Source organism: Cyprinus carpio, unplaced genomic scaffold, assembly GCF_018340385.1.
Source record: "Cyprinus carpio isolate SPL01 unplaced genomic scaffold, ASM1834038v1 S000006759, whole genome shotgun sequence".
NCBI classification, from domain to species: domain Eukaryota; kingdom Metazoa; phylum Chordata; class Actinopteri; order Cypriniformes; family Cyprinidae; genus Cyprinus; species Cyprinus carpio.
This window is the reverse complement of record NW_024879356.1, coordinates 972009-997443: the sequence shown is the minus strand read 5'-3', so window position 1 is coordinate 997443 and position 25435 is coordinate 972009.

The following is a 25435-nucleotide window of genomic DNA, read 5'->3' as shown; positions in this document are numbered from 1 at the left end:
ATAAATGAAATCCATAGTCAAGATTATTTTTCCATAATCTTTTGAGATGCTATGAGGTGTGTGTTTCTTTGACCGTTTCTTTGAGTTTCTCTTGAGCTACATTAGTCATCTAAAATTTCTGAAGTCTTGCAAACAATCTCACTGGGTATTTATTTATTTATTTTTTTTGCTGATTCTTACTTTACTATAGCACAGCAATAAAAAGTTAAAGGTCATTTCAGCAGCCGGTGTTTGCATGCTCTGACTCTCTCTGGGGGATATTACTGTGCAATATAAATGAGCGCAGCTTCTTACTGTCAGAAGGGCTCCCTGGAGGATGCCGTTCCTTCACACCCTCAGTGCAGTGGTAGAAAGACACTTCAGCAAGCCGTGGCAGATGCCGACACCTCAAAACAGAGAGAGAACTACTGTAGAAGTTATTTTGTCGCATAAACCTTGGCTCAAAAGAGAGTTAGAGGCAGTTCAACCGGCATGTTGATATAATGCATTCTGGAAGGTTCTGCAATGTGAAACCTGTCAGACTGGCCTTGAAGAGAGGGACTGCACATCAGACAGCTGTAATCCATCTTAACTGCGGGCATGTGCTTAGTCAAAGGAAGCCCCTAATCATGCTTTCTATCTCTGTGTGCTTTTCAATTCAAGAATCTATTTCATTGCTTTATGTTAGGCTGTATTTTTGACACTGATTCATCTGCATTCAGCATAACCACCCACCTCTCATTCTGCCATTATTTACTCACCCACACGTCGTTTCAAGCTCCTATGCTGTTGAAACAAAAAAGTAGACATTTGTGAACAATCTGTATGATCTTGCCATATAATGACAGTTCACAATGGCCACAGTCTGTCAATTACCAAAATAAATGAATAAATAAAAGAATAGAAGAGAAAAAAGAAAATAAATAAATACAAATAATCACTATAAAAGAGTCCATATAACTTGAGCTATATATTCAATTATTCTTTAACCCAAGTTACTGTAAATAAAAATTATCAGACATATATTTTTCTTTAGTTACATTTACTTTATTTTTATATACTGGATTTTAGGCTGTAAAATAAAATAAACCTCCTGAGGTAATTGAAATCACCCATATTACTGACTGTGTTGAGAATTATTTTATTTTTTAATGTTTACAAAATCACACTAATTGGTGTTCAGGTTGTGCTTAGAAAAAATAGTAAAATAAAACAAAATAAATAAAATTAAAATCAATTCAATTCATTTTGATTCAATTTAATCCATTTAAAAATACATATAAATATAAATAGATATACTGAAAATATACTGGAGTTTAGGCTGTAAAATAAAATATTTTTGAAAAGGGTTATTTAATGCTTACAAAATCACATCAACATGTATTAAGGTTTTTAGAAGAAAAAAACAGTGAAATAAAATAAATCATATTCAATTAAATTTAAAATAAAATAAAATAAAACATTAAAACATTAAAAAATAAAACATTAAAACATTTTTACTGCTTTTTTTTTAAGTTTACAACAAAAAAATACATACAAAAGTAAAATAAATAAAATAAAATAATGCAGACCATACATATTGAATTTCATCTCAAGAGATTAGTGATCGGCGACATCTTAAATTCTACTGTATTTATAGAAAGTAAATTGTGCTTGCCTCTTCTTCATGTTCTGCAGTCATGACAGTGACTTCCTGTGCCCTGTGTGATAATAAGTATGCCTGACACGTTCATCTCCAACAGTCCTCTCACTCTCCTGTGTGATGTGATCCGATCTCAGGTTAGACTGCATTAGAGAGGTCTAAATCCACGGCATGATGAAGGGCGATTTGGGGAAATGGTTGGCTAACCAAGCACTGTGTCAGAGCCCCATGTCCTCCTGCTTTCATTAAAACCTTCCTCTACCCAAATGGAATGATTTATGAGCAGTTCCACACTGCTTCTCACCTGGGCTTCAGGCCCCACATATCTGCAAACAGCCGACCAGAACAAAGCCACGCTCTCTCTGAACCCTGGCTGAACCCAGCCAATCGAATCAAAGCGCCAAGCTTGTATAGTCTCAGCAAGTCTGAAGATGTGAAAGTCTTCATGTGTGGCTGGAAGAATTCAAACCAAGATGTTTCTAAATAATGTGAAAATATCTGAAACACAGGAGTGTAATCAAATATTCATTTTCATTAAAAATCCTGATGATTTGTATCTATTGATCTTGACACTGGTCAATTTTTTTTTCTTATTTTCTATTTTTAAAATGTGATGACGAAGCTGAATTTTCAGTATCATTACTCCAGTCTTCAGTGTCACATGATCCTTCAGAAATCATTCTAATATGCTGATTTGGTTCTCAAGAAACATTACATAGAACAAAAGTCACAGTAATGATGTACAATATTACAAAAGATTTCTATTTTAAATAAATGTTTGAATTTTCTATTTATCAAAGAACCCTGAAAAATGTATCACAATTTACATACATTAATATTAAGCTGCAAAAACCATTATTGATAATAATAACCTTTTAAATCACTGAGTGCTAATGACTAATTAACCAACGACTGTAATGAGATTTCACAATATTACTGTTTTACTGTATTTTTGATCAAATAAATGTACGCTTGGTGAGCATAAAAGACTTCTTTCAAAAACATTTCAAAATGGTCATTATTACGGTAAATTACTTTCAAACTATGAAGCATTTTGTTGACAATAAACAATTTATAAATTCTTTTGGGTACTATAAATATGCTGTGGTGTCTTTTTTTTTTTTTTGCTTAAAAATATTTAAGAATCCTATAAATGCTTTTTAAAAATCTGAATGGAATAATTTGTAATCAAACTGTATACTTGCAAAATCTGCTTTTAAATCTGAATCCTGTCAATTGAATTGATTCAACCCCTAATGATGACTCAAATGAAACAAATATTTTGTTTTTACTGTCCAGTAATTCACAAACCTTTTGCAAATTAGTTTGATTGTTCAAAAGAATCCATTCCCTCAGGAAGAATCAACTACAGACATAACTAGTGAGTGCCTACGATACATCTCTGCAATGCCTCACTACATCTGAGCCAATTTAATAAAAGAAGACTCATTTAACACACAGTGCACACAACATTTTGCAATGCCAGATGTCTCTGTCCATTTAATAAGGATCTTTAGCTTGAAGCAGGCTTGTTTACAGTATGAGCCAACAACTCCTCCGTTTGATGCCTATTTACTCATTTCCTTTGGGAATATAATAGACGGGGTACGTGGCATCAACCGATTGCCTTGTGTCCCAATCTTTAGCCTCTCAACCATAGAAAACATGCATACAAAACTGCTCAAGAACTGTCTAATGCATATTGCAAACACAGAAATGTTAAGTGCTGACTGAATTCACTGCAATTTCTTTGGAAAAACTGGTTTTAATAAAATAAAGGGGTATTGGATTTGCCAAGTTCTGAGGTTTGCAAGATTTTATTACTATTTATTTATGTCTATATTTTTTTATTGTATGTCCAGCTTTTTTGACTGTCATTAATGAATAAGTTTCCTTTATGTTGCCCAGCAGTTTCATCCATTAAAGATTTACCTAATAATTAATGTCATACATAATAAATAAATAAATAAATAAATAAATAAATAAATAAATAAATAAATAAATAAATAAATAAATAATAACAATTCAATTTACCTGCCTTTTCATATCCCTTTGGGTTTTATGGTCAGAATAAGTTAAAAGCCTGGCGATTTGAGACTGTAAAACAAGAAATAGAAGATTGAGACATACTCTAACAATCCACTTCAATAAAATTTAAGCTTTACGATTCCAAAATAAGTTTCATTAATTGCTTTTGTGAACACAGTAAATAAAATCACATTACATTTGTGAGTTCTATAATGAGACTAATTTGCATAGAGTGTATGCACTAGATAGCATGACAGTGCATTTATAAGCATGTTGTATCTGCTTAGATTACAGGTAGATGAGATTTGCACTGAAATTCTGTGAATTCACACCTGCATGTGAATAAATGTGGTGGATATTTTTGGTAGCTGACTGAGGGTTTATTCCAATTGTCACATTTTCCCTGATTTTTGCTCTGGTGAATAAAAGTCACACAAAATAAACAACAATAAAAACCCACAGCTGGCAGCTCCTCTTTCCCCCCCCCTGTGTGTGTTTGTTCTCCTGAGGGAGGTACAATCATCGGGTCCTTCTATGAGAACAGCTGGCTGCGTTTCAGTTCTCTCCTCGATAATTAAAGCTCAGAAAATATTGCGCCCTCCTGCTGTCTGCAATCAAATTTATAACATTTCAGATTTCTGACCTGTATTTCAGCGACTAATGTAGGTAAACGGTTCTTCCACAGCCATCTGTTGAACTGAACCGTAATGGCATCTGCTACTTTCATTAGCTTTTATTTGTCATTCTTTTAGCTGTCCTTTCTGTAGCCCATTCCACTTGCTTATGCTGTAATGCACATAGAACAGAATCCTGATAGATACAGAGCAAGTGGAAGCTTGGCCTCAGGGTTTTGACATGAATCTCGATTTCACAGAAAATCTTATCATACAGAGATGTTTGGATGTTGCCCATGAGATCACTTATTGTTTCTGATTTACATGTTTTTCTGGAATAATAATAAATAAATAAATAAATAAATAAATAAATAAATAAATAAATAAATAAATAAATAAAAGCTTATAAAATAAAAGCTTTTTTGTGGGGCTATGCCCATAGATGAGGAAGAAACATATCCTTAAAAAATAAAATAATTAAAAATAAATGCAGAAAGTAATAAATAAAATGGAAAGAGTAAATGAAAATAATATCAGGACTACATTTAATTAAAAATTATACTGTAGATACATATATTTATATAAAACCTAACAATCCTTTATTTACTGTCCTATTATTTCATTTCATTTAATTTTGTCCTCAGGTTTGGAGCTCCATTATTATTCTTTTTTAATAAGTATACCTTAATAGTAAAAATAAATTAATAAAACAGTGAAGCAGTGTTGGTTACACTACAGTATTAGATATTTTAATACATGTTAACATATTAGAAATATTATTAACATTAATACTAGGGGTCAATTATGTGAGCAAAATGCCTGTTTCTTTTTTGATAGCCATTTAAGAGTAGTCATATTCTGGGAAAAAATAAGAAACATACAAATCGTAAACATATTTAATTATATTACAGTACATGTTTTACTAACACAGCTAATACTCAAATAAATAGTCAATTAAGCCCACGGACTAAACCAAAACAAGCACTTTGGGGAAAATTACAGTCACATCTCCCTGCTGCTCATTTATTCTGTGACTGTGCAACCTCAGTTAATTTAGTCAGACTGCACATAATGATGTAATTGGAGTCTTTTATCTGGCTGGATACTCTTCGGCTACATGAAGCCGGTCTACTGGGCTTTATAAAGACGAGAGAGAATAAAGGATTTCAGCCCAAACTGTTAAATTATATATTCTCAAACTGTCCGGAGGAGTTTTCTTTAATCCATTGACTCTGTTGAGGTGGATGAGAAAAGACTATCAATTTGACCACTCAAAACTCTCCACATTATAGGCATATGCAGCGAAACAGTGAGATCACACTTGACCTTAACTTCCCGAGGATTCTCACATGTCTATTTTAGCTGTCATTCTGTTCAGGGAAAAGCTAATGTTCACTAATGGCTCTTCAGTCGTGCTCTGCTCTTTAGGGAGGGCGGTGGAGATCTCAGCGTCGGCGCTTGTTAATCAGCCAATAGGGCCGTGAGTCACGCATCTGCCGTTAATGCATGAGCAGACTCTTTACATCAGAGCCAACAATACCACTCTCCATAACTCTGCTCTCTCTATTCACATTAAAAGTCTTGTCATTGAAACAGCTTCTACTTCACTTTATGAAAACACGCATAGAGCCTAAGGTCACAAAAGATGCACATTAATCGGATCGGATTCCATCACTAAAATTAAATATTACTGCAGAATCTTAGGTTGAATTTTGGCTTGCTTCCCTCTGTCAATTTCTGTTCTGTTTCATAATGTCAAAAGGCCGTGCTGCACACACCGTACGGGCTAAATATTAGGCCTATTGGACCGTTTCAGATCCTCTGAACTGTGCTGTGATTGGTCGAGGTGGAAGAACTGGAAGGAAAGCGCAGCAGAATTTAAGTGGCTGAATGAAATGTGATGAGTCAGGGTAGCGGACAGCCAAAAAATCCATCCCAGAATACCATTACCTGAAGTGATCTGTGAAATGAATGTCAAAGACGGCAAAATTATGAGAGGGTCCAAAGAGTGCTTCATTCTAGCTGAAAAGAACAAAGTCTGTCATTTTTAAAATTGGGAAACACCTCAGGTATCAGGAATGACTAAAGATTGGTCATTAAAGAGATTTGATCTTTTTTTTTAAAAAAGTCTTCCAACTTTATGTATGCATTTATTGCTGGTTCTGATTTTTTGTTTGTTTGTTTGTTTTTTTATCTGTGCGCTTTCTTTTTAACACAGAGAAACCAACCAGATTCATCAATGTTAATTTCCCATTGGCCTCTTGTCCCACAGCTTTCATTTTTCTGTTTTTAATTCACAAGGTCTGCTTTTGACACACATTCCTGTCAATTCTAACTACTGTATTAACCAAATATTGGCTTGAATCTAGCTAGTATTTTTTCCATTTATTTTACAATTTAATCGCTGATTATCTTGTGTGCCAAAACATTCCCCAGTGAATTTACACAATTTCTGGTTTTCTACTTCCTTGACATTGCACAAGAATAACTACTTAAAAGGGACATTTCACCTAACAATGAAAATGTTGGCCTCATTTACTCACCCTTCTTTTATTCCAAACCTGTATGACTTTATTTCTACTGTTAAGCAAAATGCTTGCTATTTCGAAGGAGATTTCATAATGACCATGGCCAACTCCAAAAATAGTGGTTCCCTTATTAAAAAAAGAAGAATAATGGAAGGTCCAACCCTGAGGAAAAAAAACATAATAATTATTCGGTTCAGATTTGGTTTCCAAGTCTGGCTGCAATAGTTCTAAAGTTAACATGACCACTTCTATGGGACTATTTGGTCTATTTTTATTTATTTTCCATTTTTTTATTTATGGTTTGGAATGACATGATGAAGTTGAGCAAATTACATAAGTTCTGTGGGACACAAGCTCAAAACATTGATCAGAAGGCATGAAGGGGTGTATTAACTAACCTTTAATTTAATGTATTTTGTTTAACTTCCAGCAGTTTTGAAAATGAATGCGTCCTCTAAAGTCTCACCCTTATCAAACGTTCATTTTAATCTGTCATTGGAACACAGAATAATTTGATTTGAAAATATAGAAAATCCATTTTAAACCTGCTAGAGCAATCAGAGGTGTGTTGACTTTTAATCTATGATTTAATCCAGTTGCGTTACCAGAACTTTAAAGGAACACTCCACCGTTTTTTGAAATAGGGCTTATTCACATTATTTCCTACATTTAGATAGGTGGGCAAATGCATTTTTGTGTCAGTGCATGCATTGTTTTAGTTTGACTGGGTCGGCGTTAGCTTAGCTTAGCACAATGAATGGAATCCTTTGTTGCCAGCTAGCATGGCCTGAGTAAAAGTGATCAAAAAATTAAAAAAACCCCCACCTAATTACTTCTTGTGGCCTGCGTATTCACAACGAGTAAAAATAGCGATCCAAGATTAACACTAGGCGATTTCCTAGGCAGATATTGACTTGGGACATATTATGGGGAAGCACAGGCGAAGCACTGCTGCTTACGCGAAGCACTGCTACTTCGGCGCAGAGATATCACGCAACACATGAAATACCACGACTTCCGTCAACATACCGGCGTGCAAAACGCGTCAAAAAAAACAGAAGAAGAAGAAGAACATACCGGCGTGACCATAGACATATAAATAGCTAGACGCCTCAGTTGGCGCCGCTCGACCGCACGTCAGCGTCGCCGCCATATTGGTCCAGCGGGCAAACTCTCCATACTCTCATATCGGGACAGAGGGAAAACTACCTGACTCGTCGGGAGCTTGGGCATCTACAAACCATCGCATTTATAATAATAATAAAAACAGATCTCGGGGGTATTATCTTTCACAGGTAAGACTCAAACAGGTGTTTCTGGATTTTTTTTGGTCATTTTTAGCTTTATGTTGACGGCTTAATTAGCCCACCAATGTCAGACTATTAACAGCTAGCGATATCGCTAGTTAGCTGTGAAAGCTGAGACTTTATAATATGAAATCAAAAGTTTAACTGAACTCTTATTAAGTTTTAACTTATATTGTAGGTTATATCATAAAACTAAATTGTGTTATAAGCACAAGATGTACAGTGAGCACTTTGACAAGTCTCAGACTGCCAGGATTAGTGAAGGAGCTAAAGCAACTCTCTTTAATTTCACTAACGTTACTTATTTATCATCACTTGATAATAATGATTTCATAGCTTATCATAAAACTGTGAATGATTTCATATATATATATATATATTATAATATCTATATATACCTATTATATATATATATCTATATATACGTATAGAATCTATTTTTCATATATCCTATAATATATTATATTATTTTTTTTTTTATCTGACAGAACACTTAGTTCAATTGCAAAACAGGACACAGGGAAAGTCTTAAGGAAAGCGATGAAGAAAGCTGTTCTCTGCATTTCCCAAGAGAGAAAGATTATACTTCTACAGTGCCCCAGTGTTGGTATTTGTTATAACCCAGAATAGCCTGAATGAATGGCCAGAATGGACCTGGGTCATATTCACAACCTTCTCTTCTCTCCCCGGATCGACCCTCAGACCACCTTCAACGGAGCAATTTATTTATTCTTTTTTTTTATCTTTGGTCAAGGGTAATTTTTTTAAAAAACGCGCATAATTACCTTATTAAAGTGTTCTCTGTCTCTTTTTTTTTTTTCAACCTATTTAGAGGTGGATGTTGCACAATGGTGGTGGGGCGAGGAGATTCCCCCTTCTCATGTAAAGCGCTATATAAATGTAAGGATATTATTAATTATTATTATATTAAATATAAACAGTTTCTTCAATCCATCACAATACTATAGACTGCACCTTAAAATGATTCACACAGGTTTGTTTAAATGCTGATCAGCTGTACTGTGTGTAATTACACCAAAAATTACTGATGGTAAATAGCCTAGAAATGAAAAAACACAGGGAACTCATAGTGAAGTCCCGCTGCAAATATCATGACAAAATCATTCGTTTAATTATTGCCCTTAATGTTGTAATAATGATTATTAATTTTCTGGTCTGTGTTAAATATAACTATACTTTGATATTTTGTTGTACAACGTAAACTGCACACACTCCACTACCCCAAACATACATGTATTAACATATAGGGAAAAATAAAACAACTTGTTTCAAAATTGGTGTTTTCTGCATGGGTGTGTGTAATTTGCATTTGTAGCAACACAAAATGTCACCCGCATCGTCAAGTTGTTTACGTGATTTTATCATTAACTTTGAATACAAATATGGAAACATCTTGAAGGGAAAGCAGTGTAGAATTAGTCTTATAGTCAGGTTTTGTCATCACAACCTAACACCACCATTTTGTATGTTATATTATATATGTGTGTGTGTGTGTGTGTGTGTGGATGTGTGTGTGTACATGTATATATTATACTCAAGGAGCTCATTAATTAAACACCAATTTGGAACTCCGTCCACAATTTTTGTGTTGTGTCTTAATTTGTTTAATATTTTTTACACAAATACTATTATACAACTACATTTCACGATTATTTATTTTACTTATAACTTATATATATTTATCATTTTTGTCTATCTGTATTATTCACCCTTGATTACATTACATATTCTTCTTGTATTATTCATCTATTGTTATTCATTATTAATTATGGGTATATACATATACTTTGTGCTATTATAAATCTATTCTCAATTAGGTTATTGAGTACTGTTGTACTCACTTGTTATATTATTCCACTTACTACGAGTTGTACAAAAGATATTTTTTTTATATTTACATCATCACTTTTACTATATACTTTTACTGTGCCCGTAGTCAGTGAAATAATATTTTCCACTGTAACTAGTTTCACTGGAATCCATAAAGGCTTGTCAGTGGCAGTTGTTATTGTTTGTTGTGGAAAAGTGTCCCTGTTTATAGCGTGCTATCAACATAATAAGCAAACTACCAGTGTGGTACTTTTTTGTTATTTGTATTCCGCTGGTGGTCATTCCGTTTTTTCCAGGATGGTTCAAATAAATTATTCGTGTTTATAGCTGCGATTATTGCGAGTATTCTGCCAGTATTTCACAACGGGAATTGAGCTGTGTGCGGACTTGCAAGCACACCAAATAACAGACCAAATGTTGGGGTTTTTTGATTGAAAGCAATAGAACATGCAAAACACATTTACTATTATCACGGTAACATCCGGCTCCTGTACATGTTAACCTTAACTACCTGCAAAATCAGAATTGAGAAACCGCCGGAACAAAATCAAACGAACTCCACAAGTGAGACAAGCTAGTGAGCGTCACACTTTTCTTACGAAAAATAATAATTTTCAAAAAATAAACTAAATAACTGGAGGCCAAGTGATTTTAAACTGCATGTAGTCACAAACATTCTGAAATCCGGTTGATAAATGTAAACGTTATCGTGTTTTTATTCAGAAAAAAAACGCGGCTCCCCCGTTTACTTTCATTTATTTTTAAGGCAGTCTTGCCCTCACAAACATGGCGGATGCGTTGACGTATCGCACCAACGGCTCAAAGCGGCCAATGAGGCGTCTAGGTATTTATATGTCTATGGGCGTGACCTGCACTGCACCGAGTGTCTTCGCTTTTTTTGCGTGATATCTCTGCGCCGAAGTAGCAGTGCTTCGCCTAAGCAGCAGTGCTTGCCTGTGCTTCCCCATAATATAGTCCAAGTTCATATCTGCCTAGGAAATCGACTAGTGTTAATCGGATCGCTATTTGTACTCGTTGTGAATACGCAGGCCACAAAGAAGTAATTAGGTGGGTTTTTTTTAATTTTTTGATCCACTTTTACTCAGGCCATGCTAGCTGGCAAACAAAGGATTCCATTCATTGTGGTAACGCTAAGCTAACGGCGACCCAGTCAAACTAAAACAATGCATGCACTGACACAAAATGCATTTGCCCACCTATCTAAATGTAGGAAATAATGTGAATAAGCCCTATTTCAAAAAACGGTGGAGTGTTCCTTTAAAGTACTCATCACAGTATTTTATTAGAGAGCTACAAGGAAAAACAAGTGGGCATGCGATTAGAAAGGAAATGGCAGAATCACAGCACATCACACAAGATACAATATTTCACCCCAAATGGCAGAACAAACTTTCTCTTTATATTTACAAACTCTAATCCCACCTGCGAAACAACTAGTCATTTTGTGGGAAAAGAGTCTAGCTGAATGTGATATTGAATTACAGATTCACTGTCAGCCAAAACCTTACAGCTGTGTTGTAATGGGCCAAGGTTTGAAAACGATAACCTTGAAAACAACAGATTCTCTGCCTGTGGATTTGCCAAATGCGGGATGCATGCTTAAAGCTACCTACTTGGATGAATTTTTAGAGTGTTTAAAGATACCCAGTAAAGCTTTTAGAAGAAGTTTTCAAAGATGACCTTGCCTGGGTTTCCTGATAACACTACAAACCAAGATTGTCATGACTTATTTTGTTATTTTACAATAAAGCAATACCTTATTTCCCAAAGCAGGAAGTCATTCCAAAATTGAAACTTAAAGATGGTGCTGAATTGACTGCTTTGTTTTCTACAGTTTATTTGGGTAACATAGCTTATGTTTAAATTGAAATATTAAATCCCTGAAGATACTGCACAACCAAGACCAGTGGATGGGATATTGTGACCAGCGATCTAAAGATGAAGAAAATGAACTGTCCATTAAATCTATGGATGGATAAATATTTGCAGTACTCAGGGAAAGTGGATTGTTGTTTATGGCTTGTTTGACCACTGCATGATCTGACATACATTTCTATTAATATAACTTAGTATGGATGCATAGACGACCAAATGACTGTTCAACATAATTTTTGTATGAAAAAATGAAAATAAAACTTAAATATTGTACTCACCTTCATGTCATTGCAAAACCTGTAAACCCACAGGACTTTCATTCTGTGTGGAACAGAAAGATAGGTTTCAAGAACTGTTTTTGTTACATAAAATGAAAAGTTAATTTAAGTTTAGGATGAAATCATTATTTTTTTAGCTACTTATAGCCTAACAATTACATAAAGTTCCGTAGGAATTAACCTATGGTCGGTAAAAGTCATATCTTGCCTGTAAATTGAACATCTTTAGACTTGCATTTACGTTTGTGACTGCAGCCATCCCCTCAGGTTTTAGGGAACATATTAGAAGGTGAACTTCTGTAGTCGTAGGTTATGTGATTAAAATATAAGGTATGAATATCACTCTCCTCTTGATTCGGCTCCTAATTTCTGTTGACCTCTGCCACTCTCGCAAACACAGATTTCTGCTCTTTAAACCACCAATTTGATTGAAGAGTTTATTAGTTCGGTGGCATCTGATGATTGATTGGATTCTTTCTTCTAGAAAGACTGGCTGTCCTATAACGTTATAGTTATATTTATATCTTAAGTAACAACCAATGAATTGCGAAATTAACAAAGCCAATGGCCGTTATAAATATGCACTCAAAAGGACCAACATCTGTGCACAGCGAGAGCCCAAAAATAGATATGATATAGCGTACCATATCTTACTGTATATGAGTTATTAAGGCTGTCAAAGTTTAAGTTAATAGGCATTAATATGGATGATTCAATATTAAAATAATTGTTCTGACTGAATGCCCTAGGAATTATTTATGTAAATACAATTATTTGATCTTTCATCCATGGGAGACGGGACTATGCAACTACAGACCACAGTGGGGCATGGCGATTCAGGCCATCGGAAGGTTTTTATTTAACAGGAAAAAAACCAAAACAAGGGGGAATAAGTGTCCAAAAGGGGAGATGGTCCCAAACACGGGATCTGGTTGTCCTCGTCCGTGCTGGCGTGCGGGGTTCGGTGGGGTTCTTGCATGTTCACGGAGGGAAGGGTCCAGGGTAAGGGGCGGAGTCCGGTGGCCGCACGCAGCTCCCCTTTGGGGTCCCTGGGTGCGCGAGGGGCGGCGGCTCCTTCTAGCGGCCGCATCCTTTCTCTTTGGCCGCGGCACTTTCAGGGGATGGACGGCCTGGCATTCTGGCCTGATGGCCGTGTACACGGGTGCGGTCCTCATCCGGACCGCGGGTCCGGCAGCTCACGTCTCCGGTGGCGCTGGAGTCCCTCAACGCACCCTTTCCTGGACCCACGAGGACAAACCAGTTGTGCATTGCACGGGGAAGAGACCGGTCTCCCGAGGAGAGGCGCGTTGGCCTTTTAAACAGCGGCGGTGATGAGGCTCCATTTCCTCAGGTGTGCCCCATATCACACGCCGCCAGCCCTGAACTCGTCCAGCGCCCCTCCTCTCTCCCACACCCACTCCTATCGGGAGCCTGGTGAAGGGCGGCGATTTAGGACGGGGTGCCGGTGATTATCAGGGAGGAGGCAGCTGACTCGTCACACATGCTATAGTGTTTTATAAGGTCCTATGCACAAAATAAATGAATGCATCAATCACAAAATTACACAAACATATATCACAGAGAATAAGACAGCTGTAGGCGATCATATCCTCTTCTTTAGCGACGCAGAAGGCGTGTGCTCATGGCAGACTGTGCCTTGCACATGTTGCATTGTGATAATGTTCACAGCTATTACAAATGATGGAAATGAGCTCCCCATTACAGCCTCTCTAGGTTTAGTCTTTAGAGCTCTTGCTGGCTCGAGTCACTCAAGAGCCCCTTTTATGACCCCTCGTACGCAATTAGCCTAAATCTCATGATCAATGCACAGTCCTTTGCTTGCATACATGAAGTCTGCTCTATTCATTTTATGACCCCTCTAATAGACCATCATCAGTGAGATCTGTGCTTCATTAATATTCTGTGAGGCTGTGTGTTTCCAACAGTAGACGACAGCAGGATTGGGGTAAATCCAGATTAGGAGAACTGGCTTCCTTTCAGTTCATGAGGTTGAATTTGAATGGAATCGGCATTTACAAAAAAAAAGAAAAAAAAAAAAAAATACAAGAATAATAAAGTTTTGCCTATTTTTCCCTAAGATACATTTTTTCCTCAACTGGGCTGACCTATTTCTAAACCATTTGTTTTGATAGTTTTTGGCAGTTTTGAACATAAACAGATTTTTTACATTTTGGTATGCAATCACCCACATTGATTTCAGTTACAACTTCTGATTTAAATTGATTGTTTATTGTCTCTTTATTTATTTTTTTATAATAGCATTGTAATATCCAGAAAGCATATCTGCAACAACAAAAGACAGACAGACATATAGATCGACAGACAGATAATACTGGTGAGAAAACATCACCTAAAATATCAATTCTTTTGACATCCCTCTGACATGAGACCCCAGATAATGAATCCTCAACCACTTTGCCCACTCACGTCCTGGCTGTTGAATAGTAATCCAGCTGCTTGGGAGTTTCATGAGCACTGCTGTCACAGATGCTGGCAGTGACAGTCTTTCAGGGACGAGGGTGGGATGTTGGCGAATTGGTATGGGTCCCTCACTTGGGTGGGATGCTGTTGTGTTCTGCACTGTCTAAATGGTTTAGCCTAGTGCTTAATTATTAGAGCTGATAACTGAAAGATTGTACAGTGAGTGGTTCGGACACAATTGACTAATTTTTTTATGTTTCATACAACAAGAAAGTCTCATACACAAAAAAAGTTAAATAACTTTATATCTAAATAGACTAAAAAAGGTTAAGTTTCATACCAAAGTCAATTAGTTTTAAGAAAAACCAAGTTCTCTGATGTGCTCTCTGAGGACATCATTTATAAGTTTAGAGAAAAACTGCAAATTTAGATTTACTGTAATCATTAAGTTTCCAGAGATAAATCAATAAAAGGTTTGTATTAAAATTCAGCTGAGTTGAAGATTTGAACCCCAAACACATTTGTGCACTTTAAAAAAAAAAAAAAGCTATCTGTGGGAATTATTCAAGGGAGTTATAACAGATTAATACAATTAACTTGCCAAATTACACAGTATAAAATCTAAGAAACGCATAAAACGCGCAATGACAAAATGGAAATTATGACCTCCGGTACATATTTAAGCAAAAAATTCATAAAAATTAAAAAGGATTTTTTTTTTTCATCACAAATCTCTGGCTAACACTTGTTGGGCCAACTACATACTCCAAAACAGACTGCCAAAACAGTCTTTGTTCCTCACAACAAGAAAGACGTGGGGTCTTTTTAGCAGGTTAACCCCTGTTAATGCTGCCATCCTGGCAGACTGTTCTGGACAATCCCAAGTGCCCGCAGGCTACAAAGCCAAACGTATTGTTTTCCATCCAGCATTCAGGCGGGTCTGAAAAAGGGCCCGTGTGCCACGGTCTCAATGCCAGTTGTTGTGTCTTCGCTCCCTCGTTTGCCCAGCCACACTATTTCATGGGACATTTCCTGAAGTATAAAGAGTATGCTAGACAACATAAATAATTAAGTAACAGGTGTTGAAATGTAAGCGTGTAGTTACTAATAATCTCCCACTCCGGTGAGCTCTTGACAGCACCTTTGGAATGTGTAGACCCTATAAATTAATAAATTTTTCCCCACTGTGGAAAATGTGGATGGAATCCAGTCATAATTAATGCATTTAAGGTATAACGTGTAGAATGTCACAGAATTTGGCAATTTTTGTAATGAAAATAAATCAAAAGGTAAGAGCTGTTACCCACTTTATCATCTAATTCAGGGTTTGTTTAACTTGAAATTGTGACAGAAATATATAAAAAATGTACTCTCACAATTATAACACTAATTATAATAAATAAAATTCTTAAAACTTTTTTTTCAAAGGAATTATTCCCATTTTCATTTTAACAGTTTTTTTGTGCTAAAAGAAATACATTTTCATTTTTATTACATTTGAAAAGAATAATGAATTGTTTATGTCTTATGCTTAGTCATTTGATTTGCCATTGTTAATAAATACAGAGAATTAAAACAGAATTTCTAAAAAATAAAACATTTCTGGTGGCCCTATTATTGTAAAAAGTACTAATTCATTTCATTCAGTATTGATTTAATTGAGTAAACATGCTTTTGATTTAAACTTTCATTAAACATAAAAAAAAATATACATAAAAAATGAATTTGTGAAAATATAAAAAACAGAAATGGAATTTAGGGAAAAATTATACTGATTTTATAATTTTAAAAATTTCAATAATTCAAATAAATAAAAAATAATTGTTGTTAAATTGTATAAGTTTCATTATTTCAATTAATTAGACATGCTTTTGATTACTAAAATTTTAAATGTAGAATAAAAGAATAAAAATAAAAAAATGGAATCCATAAAAATTGAAAAAGGAAAAAAAAAATAAAAAACAGCATTTGGGGAAAAAAATTATTGAATTTTATAGGCCCTAAATGTGAGAAATCAGATTATGTTTATTTAGATTTGAAAAAGCAAGTCGCTGTCTTGTTTTCATCTGCTGAGCGATGAGATAATGAATCTCAAGCAGATCTCGTCTAATGTTATTTACACAGGCCCTGTTTCATCATTGACGTGGCATCCTGGGATTGAGCTGTGTTACACAAACCAGCACTTTAACTCCTAGATGGGTTCACATATCGATTTCTATACATAATTTAATTTTTACTAACTGCTTGTCAAGCCATTGTGGAGAGTGAGGGGCGGCTGGCATCCACAGATTTTTTTACATCTTCAAGACTTAACTGAGTGAGAACCAGAAACAAACAATTGCTTTAAATGGTCTTACTCGATTAAAGTGGACATGTGTTCAGAGTTGAGATTTTTAATAGCCTTCCAAAGCACTTTTAAATCAATGCTTGTTTTTCCCTCATTTTCTCTTGACTTGAAAAACTAGATAACATCCAGTGCTGTGCTTTTGATGCAGAGTCGATCTTTAACACTTGTTCCTTACAGATATTTCATCCAGACCGCTGGGAGGTCGCTACCATAAAAGACTAGAGCAAAAGTGTTGCCAGGTACAGTCGGTCTTGAATTCCAAATTAGCATTAGCATTGGTCCTGAGCTATACACACCACACGCCACCCCGACTAGGAGCCATAGTGAAATACACAACAACACAACCACATTACAAACAGTCCTTATACTTACAATTAATCACTATTCACCAAGTGCACTAACACACATACTCACTTACAGTCAAACATATCACTTGTGAGACACACCCTAACCATAGACCTTCTGATTTTTCCGTTACACACCTACAGAGCGACAATTATATAAATAGGCCTACACATAAATAGCATCTAGCACCTTTAAGACATTATTTTAAAAGGCATATTTTGCCTAAATTACATGAACCCTTTTTACTAGTGCAAGAATATCATCACAGTTTTTAATTGGTTTAACTATTGTTAAAATGTGAGAACTAATTTTTCAGCAATTTGGTGCTTCACACGTGCCAACACTAGAACAGCTTAAAGAGGAGTCAGCTAGCACCCCCCCCAAAAGCAATCAACATAATGCAACAAACTAATAGAAACATATAAGGATATTTTGTCAGCTTCAGAGGCGCTTGTCATGTCCCAGAAGTTGATTTTCCATTCAAAAAGGTCCTAGCATCACAACTGTCTCTTGGATACACATTTTTGAAATCATTTTATTTCTGCTACTTTTCAAATGCCGGTGATTGGTGTTAGAATTTATTGTCCTCGGCCCAGATATTCAATCTAAAACTATGAAACTCCATCACACACACACACCCAACCCACACACACACACACAACACACACACAACATATAATATATGAAATATCCTGATCTTTAAAACCAAATAGCATATTCAATGGGAACTTTGTCAATATCTTTAGTGTCATGAGAATTCTAAAAAACTTCAATTTGTGGCTTCAACAACCATCGAGGCCAACACTTATTTACATTTTTATGGAAATTTATTTCTTATTTTTTAAATCCGCTACTGTTCAACAATTTGGGGGCATTAAGATTGTTTTTTTCTTTTTTTTTCTGCAGAAATGAATACTTTATTAAGCAAGGTCCACATTAAATTGACAAAAGTGAAACTAAGGAATTTGTAAATGTTAACAAAGGCGTTATGTTATCGGCGGGAATCCAGAGAAAAAAAATGTATTATGGTTTCCAACACAAAATATAAGGCAGCACCATACTTTTGAGCACCAAAATGGCACTGTCCATGAGATCTGAGGGATCATGTGACATTGAAGACTGGAGATAAGTAATGGCTGCCTTGTAAATACAGGGATAAAGTACATTTTAAAATATATACAAATAGAAAATAGTTATTTAGAAAATGGAAAACCAAGCATTTCTTGGTTCTTTAAAAAATACTAAAAATCTATCAGAGAAATAATAATTCAAAAAAAAACGCTATAAAAACAACAACAAAATAATTATTCTCCTGTGATGCATATATATAAAATCCACTGTCCAATATTAGTCATTGTTAGTAAACAAATTAACTAGTAAGAATGTGTGAGTTCAATGAAAGAACCACAAGGGTACTTAGAGCTGAAGCAAACATCAGCAAACCAACGCATTCAAACTTGGGTTGCACATCATATAATAACAAACAACAATTGTAAACGGACAGATTACAAAAACTTCCATGTGTACACTGGTTTCACATAAATAGCACTACTGTACTGTAGTAAATGCGGGTAAAGCTGGGTTGAATGCGTGACATCTCTTGTCAGCTACACAGTAAGTGCAGGCCATGTTTCTTAGCATCTCTTTGTAGATGCATACCACCCAGTGGCTGAAGAGTTTGCTCAATGATGTGGAGGGTGGATTTTTCACTGTGTGCTCTCAGAGCTGGATTAACATACTCTATCAAAATGATTAAATGCGGGGGAGCACTTCCTGCATCTCTCTCTTTTTATTGTGCCTAATCTATGCTGCTCCCGACCATGCATTCTGTCAGCATGTTTCTTCTCACTGAGTTTCAAAAAGAGAAACTGCATTGCTTATTCGAAATTTATAATATTGGAATCATACAGTAGGATAGACTAAAGTTAAGCATTAGGCCCTTTTTTTCTCCATTTTATTAAATGGCTTACTTAATACCACACATCTTTACAGATTAGTTATGCAACTATAAATTTGAAATCTGAAATGAGTTTAAAAAACTATTCATTATGGTAGTTAGGCGTTTTACTCCTATCCCTTTTAGTATATAATTTTAAACACTGCAAAAATAATATTTTGTAAAAATTGATGCATCTATGTGACAAAATAGCAAGAGAGCAGGGAGAGCAATACTAAATGCATTAAATTTAAAATAGCATAATTAATTATACATCACTATGTTACAAAAAAATATAACATTATAATTGCATACTAGTGCCTTCTGTTTAAATGTGACATATAGCTATAGTTCACCACCCGCAAAATACAAATCTCTGATATTTTTTTTTAACTACTATATTGAATAATGTACCAAAAAATAGTGTAACATTCATAACGTATATATATAAAACAATAAACAGACAGAATATTCATGTGTGCACTATCTTACTTTAAGTGTTTCACTAAGTGCGTACATTAGCAACACACTGGGGCCAAGAGTTGTTAATTATGTTTATTACTGTGTCTGAAAATATTGCTCATTTTCAGCGAGTTGGAAAGGAAATTACTCATCTTCACCCTGGGCCGCAGTCGTTTGTTTCTGTCAGGAGCTTCTCTACTGTACACCTTAAGTGCCCCCGTGCCTACAATTAGGCTGACCCTAGCGAGCAGTTTGACATGTGCGACGGCAGGACCACTCCTTTTGACACAAATCATAAATTTTCAATTCTTTATGCAACTGTTGGTCCCATGTATTTCCATACGATTAGTTTGGCATAACCACATCTACAAGGAGGTCCTTCTAAAGTAGAGATTTCGAGGACCTGAATGAGACATATGAGTTTTGTTGCCATCGGTGTCTTTAAAAATGACAAAAGGCACTAATATTATGTCTTTTATTTCTATGTTAGTTTTAAAAAAGGTCATAGGTATGTCTTCAATAAGTTGTTCTGGGACAACCCTGCTAAATGCAACATAATAAAATCAATATAAATAAAATAAATGCAACTAACCAATATTCATGATATAGTTAGGACAGCTAATAATAATAATTAACTCATTCGATTAGATCTAAATAAATATAAATTAATAAAAACAAACAAATAACACACAAAATATATAGTATCAGATACATTTCAGTGAAAAGGAAAGCTGTTTTGGTGCTCAGTCCAAAAAAAAAAAAAAAAAAATAAATAAACAAAAAAAAAACATTAAAAATGTGTTGGTATAATTATAATAATAGTATAATAATTGGAATAATTAATAATTATATGTAGATACAATAAATAACCAAGTGGTAAAAATCTAAATATATAAATAAAATTAAACTAATACATATAAACAAAAAAACAAACAAAATAAAAACTAACAAAATAAATACAATTGTCAACTTTTACCTCTATTGGTAATTAAATCTGTCACTTGTAGATGCTAATATGGACCAACAGAAAACCACAAGCCAAAAAAAAAAAAAAAAAAAAAAAAAAATCCCTAATACATACAGTAATTATTCACTTGAGCTTGTAATCTAAGCAGATTTCCAAAACATGGACAGGTTTCTGAAGTGCACCTAAAAATCAGCTTATCGGTTTAATGGTACCATTCACTAATTTATAAAACACTTATAGTCATCAAAACGGGTATCTAATGGTTACACACATGTCCTTATAGAGCAAGACGAATTCATTATCTATGCAAAAAAAAGGGAATTTTCTGCAATATACGGTTATGATCCATCAAATATTTATTCTGACTAGCTGAAATTAAAACGTCGTTCCTAGAAAAAACCACTGAAATCAATCTGCAGTGCTTTATCATCTCAGTCTTTCTTGATTGTCTAGAGGCGTTTGAATGGAAACAAATAGAAAAGTGACAGAAGGAAGATGTACAGCTGCTGGCAGGCAGTTTTCATTAGCTCAATCAGTCAACGATTCATAATAAAACTACTTACGAAGGATATGAAAAAATATGACGCTGTGTGATGGTCTCCACAAAGGGTCTGGAAAAAGGAGGTTATATTGAAAAGAATCACATCTCGTGTGTGACAAGCGAGTGCCTTGTTTGGGCTGGAAATGGAAAGCGTGTTGACAAAGCTTTGTTATCAATTCGAAACAGTTTTAATTGCCTTAAGGATTTTGGTATTGCGCACATGTCCCGAAAGCCTTTGTCCATGCGTCATTGACCAGAGGCGCGTCTAATAAGGGCAACATTAGCAAGTGGCACATATATGCCACATCTGGGCCAAATCGCCACTGGAATGGAAAACCCTACAGTGGTGCCAAGCCCTAAAGGACAACAATGTCACAATTTAATCCTGCCAGCCTTCGTATGAAAAAAAGGAACTATGTTTTCTCAATTGCAGCCTCAGTCTCCACAGAAGGTAGAATTGAGTCATGTTGAACGGCTTTTGTGCTTGACATGGTGTTGTTGTTATCGTTGCTTCAGATTACAGGCGGCGGTGTGGGATTTACAAGGTCAGGCCCTGCTGCTGAGGCCGACAATCGATGGAAGATTCAGATCATTTCAGCCCACAATCGAGCTGGACGAGATTCACGGCGCGTAGCTGCTCGCGGAAAAGCACATTTGAAAGCCATTTCCTTGAGAATAAACCATTGTGTTGCTACTGGCACTTCACCAAGAACGGTTGTTTGGATGAATATGAAACACAGAATTTGCTCTCATACCATGCCTGTCAAATAGCCGGTTTTGTAAGTTATTCTTGGTTTTGGAGTTAGTAGTGTTTGCAATAACAGATATTTAAAAGCTATGATAGAGTCATGTTAGTGCTCAAAAAGACTGCAATCTCGGTCGTACACGTGGTTAAAACAAATATAAACTTATTCAGTTACCAAGCAGATACTTGTAATCGGTTGACCAAAAACCATCTTCAAGAACTGGGTTTCAGATGCGTTTGGGCAAACCGATACAAGTAGACGATCTGTTAACAAACTGGTGCAATGGGGTGTAAAACGGCTTTGAGCTTGTCTACTTGCGCCCAATTTACAGGAGGATATTCGAAAACCGGTCCATTGGATTGCTATCATTAGGTGGACACCCAGGTGGCGCGAATGCTTGCAAACAGCCACAAAGACCGCCTCCTCTCTGCCTATGACTAATTCTAAAAACATTACCGGAGGTGTTGATGAGAGCATGATTAGCCAGGCAGGGATTTAAACTAGGAAATGTAAGTTGGCTGATTATTATAACAAATGACAGTGTTACCATAGAGCTTTGTGGCTTAGTCAGAGCAGATATATAAAAGCGTGACTTCCTGTCACTTTACGTTTATCTTCTTTTGCTGGATTATGTAAATTGTGCAAGTTATTTCATACATACAGATATATCCTATTCCATAATGACTGACATAGACTCCTCCATTCAAAATCAGGACAAAAATGGTTGAAATGGTTGTACAAAGAGACGATTATAACTCAGTGTAAATGGGAATTGTCTTGTGACCGATCAACTGAAAATGATGCTAAAGTGGTCAGGAACTGAGAAAAAGCAAAATCCATTGATCTGTAAATTGTTGCTATACATTCTGTAATTGGCGGACTCAAAAACTTTCTTCGTTAGTGTAAAAACAAGCTTCTATTGAAGCCAATCTGCCAAAACCCACAGTTGTGCGATAATGTGATCTTTACGACGTGTGTGGCGAACATAGAGTGGCAAAATACAGTCTACGCAGGAATATCAACCACAGCTTCTCCAGCGATGCCTGTTTAGCCCGCCCCAATTCATGCACATAAGAAGGTAAAGACAAGAGCAGCAAACAGTTTTATGCAGAAACCAAACATAAACTAAAATTTATTTCAATGACGTGGCAGACCACGTCAGTGTAAGAACTTGGCCTTTGTTAACTTCACGCAGATTTATCAACAAGGACCCCACTTCAGCCGCAGGATTTCAACACAGACTTTAACTAAAGAAGCTCCTATGCTGAATAATTGTGGATCCACACACAAATAATGTTGCACCACACAAGTGTGCAGTAACTGTTTTCAATTCTGTGGTATACTATTGCTTGCCTAGCACCGTTATTACAGACGCACCCTGTAACTGGAGTCTCTGTGGTTTTTAACCGAAAAATCACTGCAGTGACCGATCATCGCGTTGAAGGACATAGACTGTACACAACATACAACACTCTTAGCCAGTCAATCAGTGGACATGTACTTCCAAGACTGCATCCCCATGCCTTTTCACAAGAGCCTATTCGATGAGGTGGGCACAGCCCACAACCCAAGGCCACCCACAGAAAATAGCTATTAGCTTATAAAGTTATAATTAGTTAATTTAAATTAACTCATAAGTGTGGAGTCGGGAGAAAACAGTACAAAATAATAAAAAAGGAGTTCATGACCACTTTAATCCCAGGCGGTAAACAGAGCCAAGAGGCACAAGAGACAGAAGAATAAGCCAACATGCGCGACATCGCAATACCAATTTGTACAATATCCTAGTAATCACAAGACACCTAGATAATGCATAACAACCTTCTAGCAACCACCAACCGACACCCTACGCACCCGCATGTTGCACAGACAAGCACAACCTTTTCTCACAGAAAGTAAAAAATTTGCAAGGTCTGAATGCATTTCCTGGTAAAATAAAGTTGGAAGTATTTCCCCGTTTAAATGGGGCAGAGCAAACTTCCAGGATGAGTTTGGTTGACTTAAAACGTTTCAGAATATGTGTGTGGCGCAATGCAGCCAAAAAGATGATCTGTCCAGCTTGCAAAAGGAAATCAGATTTCTCTCAGTACGGGACAGTTTGTATTAAGAGCCACCATTCCAAACTCCAAAAATATAAATCAACCCAGAAGCCAATATAAGCCCAAGCCAATAACATAACCTAGTTTGTCTGGCATCCTCGGACTGAGCAATCAAAGCACGGCTTGGAAAAATTGAGCAAACACCAGCAAATTTTCACAGTACACACCTTTCCTTATTCACAGATGAAGGACAATCACGAGTTTCAATTGCCTTTTACTTGTGTCCGAACTCCTTACGATGGAGATACTCAATCTATGCTAGGCAAGGTTGCAGGCAATTACAGTTAGTTCATTCGCCACATGCTAAAACTTATGTAGCATCTGGAAACTGGTGTTCCTCTATGCTCAGCGTACAAAGGCCGCGAGCTGGAAGCCTCTCTGCCTACAGCACGTTGCAGTTTGCTGACTTCAGATCAATCCTGTCAAATGAGCGGGTAATTGCGTGAAAAGCCCTTTTTCACAAAGTGTATCTGTACTTTAGGTGCATGATCTACTGTGTCAGGCCTTTAAATACAGAGCAACAGCAGCATGCTTAAGTAGCTGTAAATGATGCTAACCGCTAGCCTAGAAACAGGTTTGCAGGTATGGTAGTTTAATAACAACACTTTAGGGCACTGGGGCCTAACGTTAGAGATTTGGACTGTAACCAGAAGGTCGCAGGTTGAGTTCGGTGCTGGGGGAGTTGTAGGTGGGAGGGGAATGAACAGCGCTTCTCACCATCCAATACCCATGGCTGTGAAAAGTGCCCTTGAGCAAGGCCATGAACCCCAAGTTGCTCCCGGGCGTGGGATATAGCTGCCACGCTCCGGGGTGTTTGTCACGGTGTGTTCCACTTCTCACTGCTGTGTTGTGTTGCACTTGGTATGGGTTTAAATGCCAGAGCAACAATTTCGAGTATGGGTCACCATCACTTGGCAAAATGTCACGATTTCCTCTTTCACTGTCACTTCCTGTAACAGTCAAGGCAAATGTAGCTAATAGCACCTCTGTCATTGGTTCATTAAAAAGCCTGTAGTCGGCATTCGGTCTGGCTGGTTCACCTGGTGACACATTCAGGGACTTGTAGGAGTCCTGTAGAGTTGTCCTCACTAGACAGATTTGCCACTGAGCTAGGAGATCTGATGCTCTTCCATGGCTATAATGTTCTGATGTAACAAAATACATAATGTCAAAAAACAAAGTCTCTAATGCCATGGTCACAGGCTGATTATGTAACCATAAAAACACAGCACAAACAGTATTATATTGTATATGCTCATTTCATTATATAATAACCTTGTTTAAATTTTAAATTAGACAGTTCAAACATTATCATTATATTCTTCCCCCCCCCCCCCCAGTGTACAACAGAGCTCTTAGGAAATCAATCTATGTGGATATGGTGCTAGAGGAAACAGATGTCTCTATTACTATCAATGAAAAAGGGT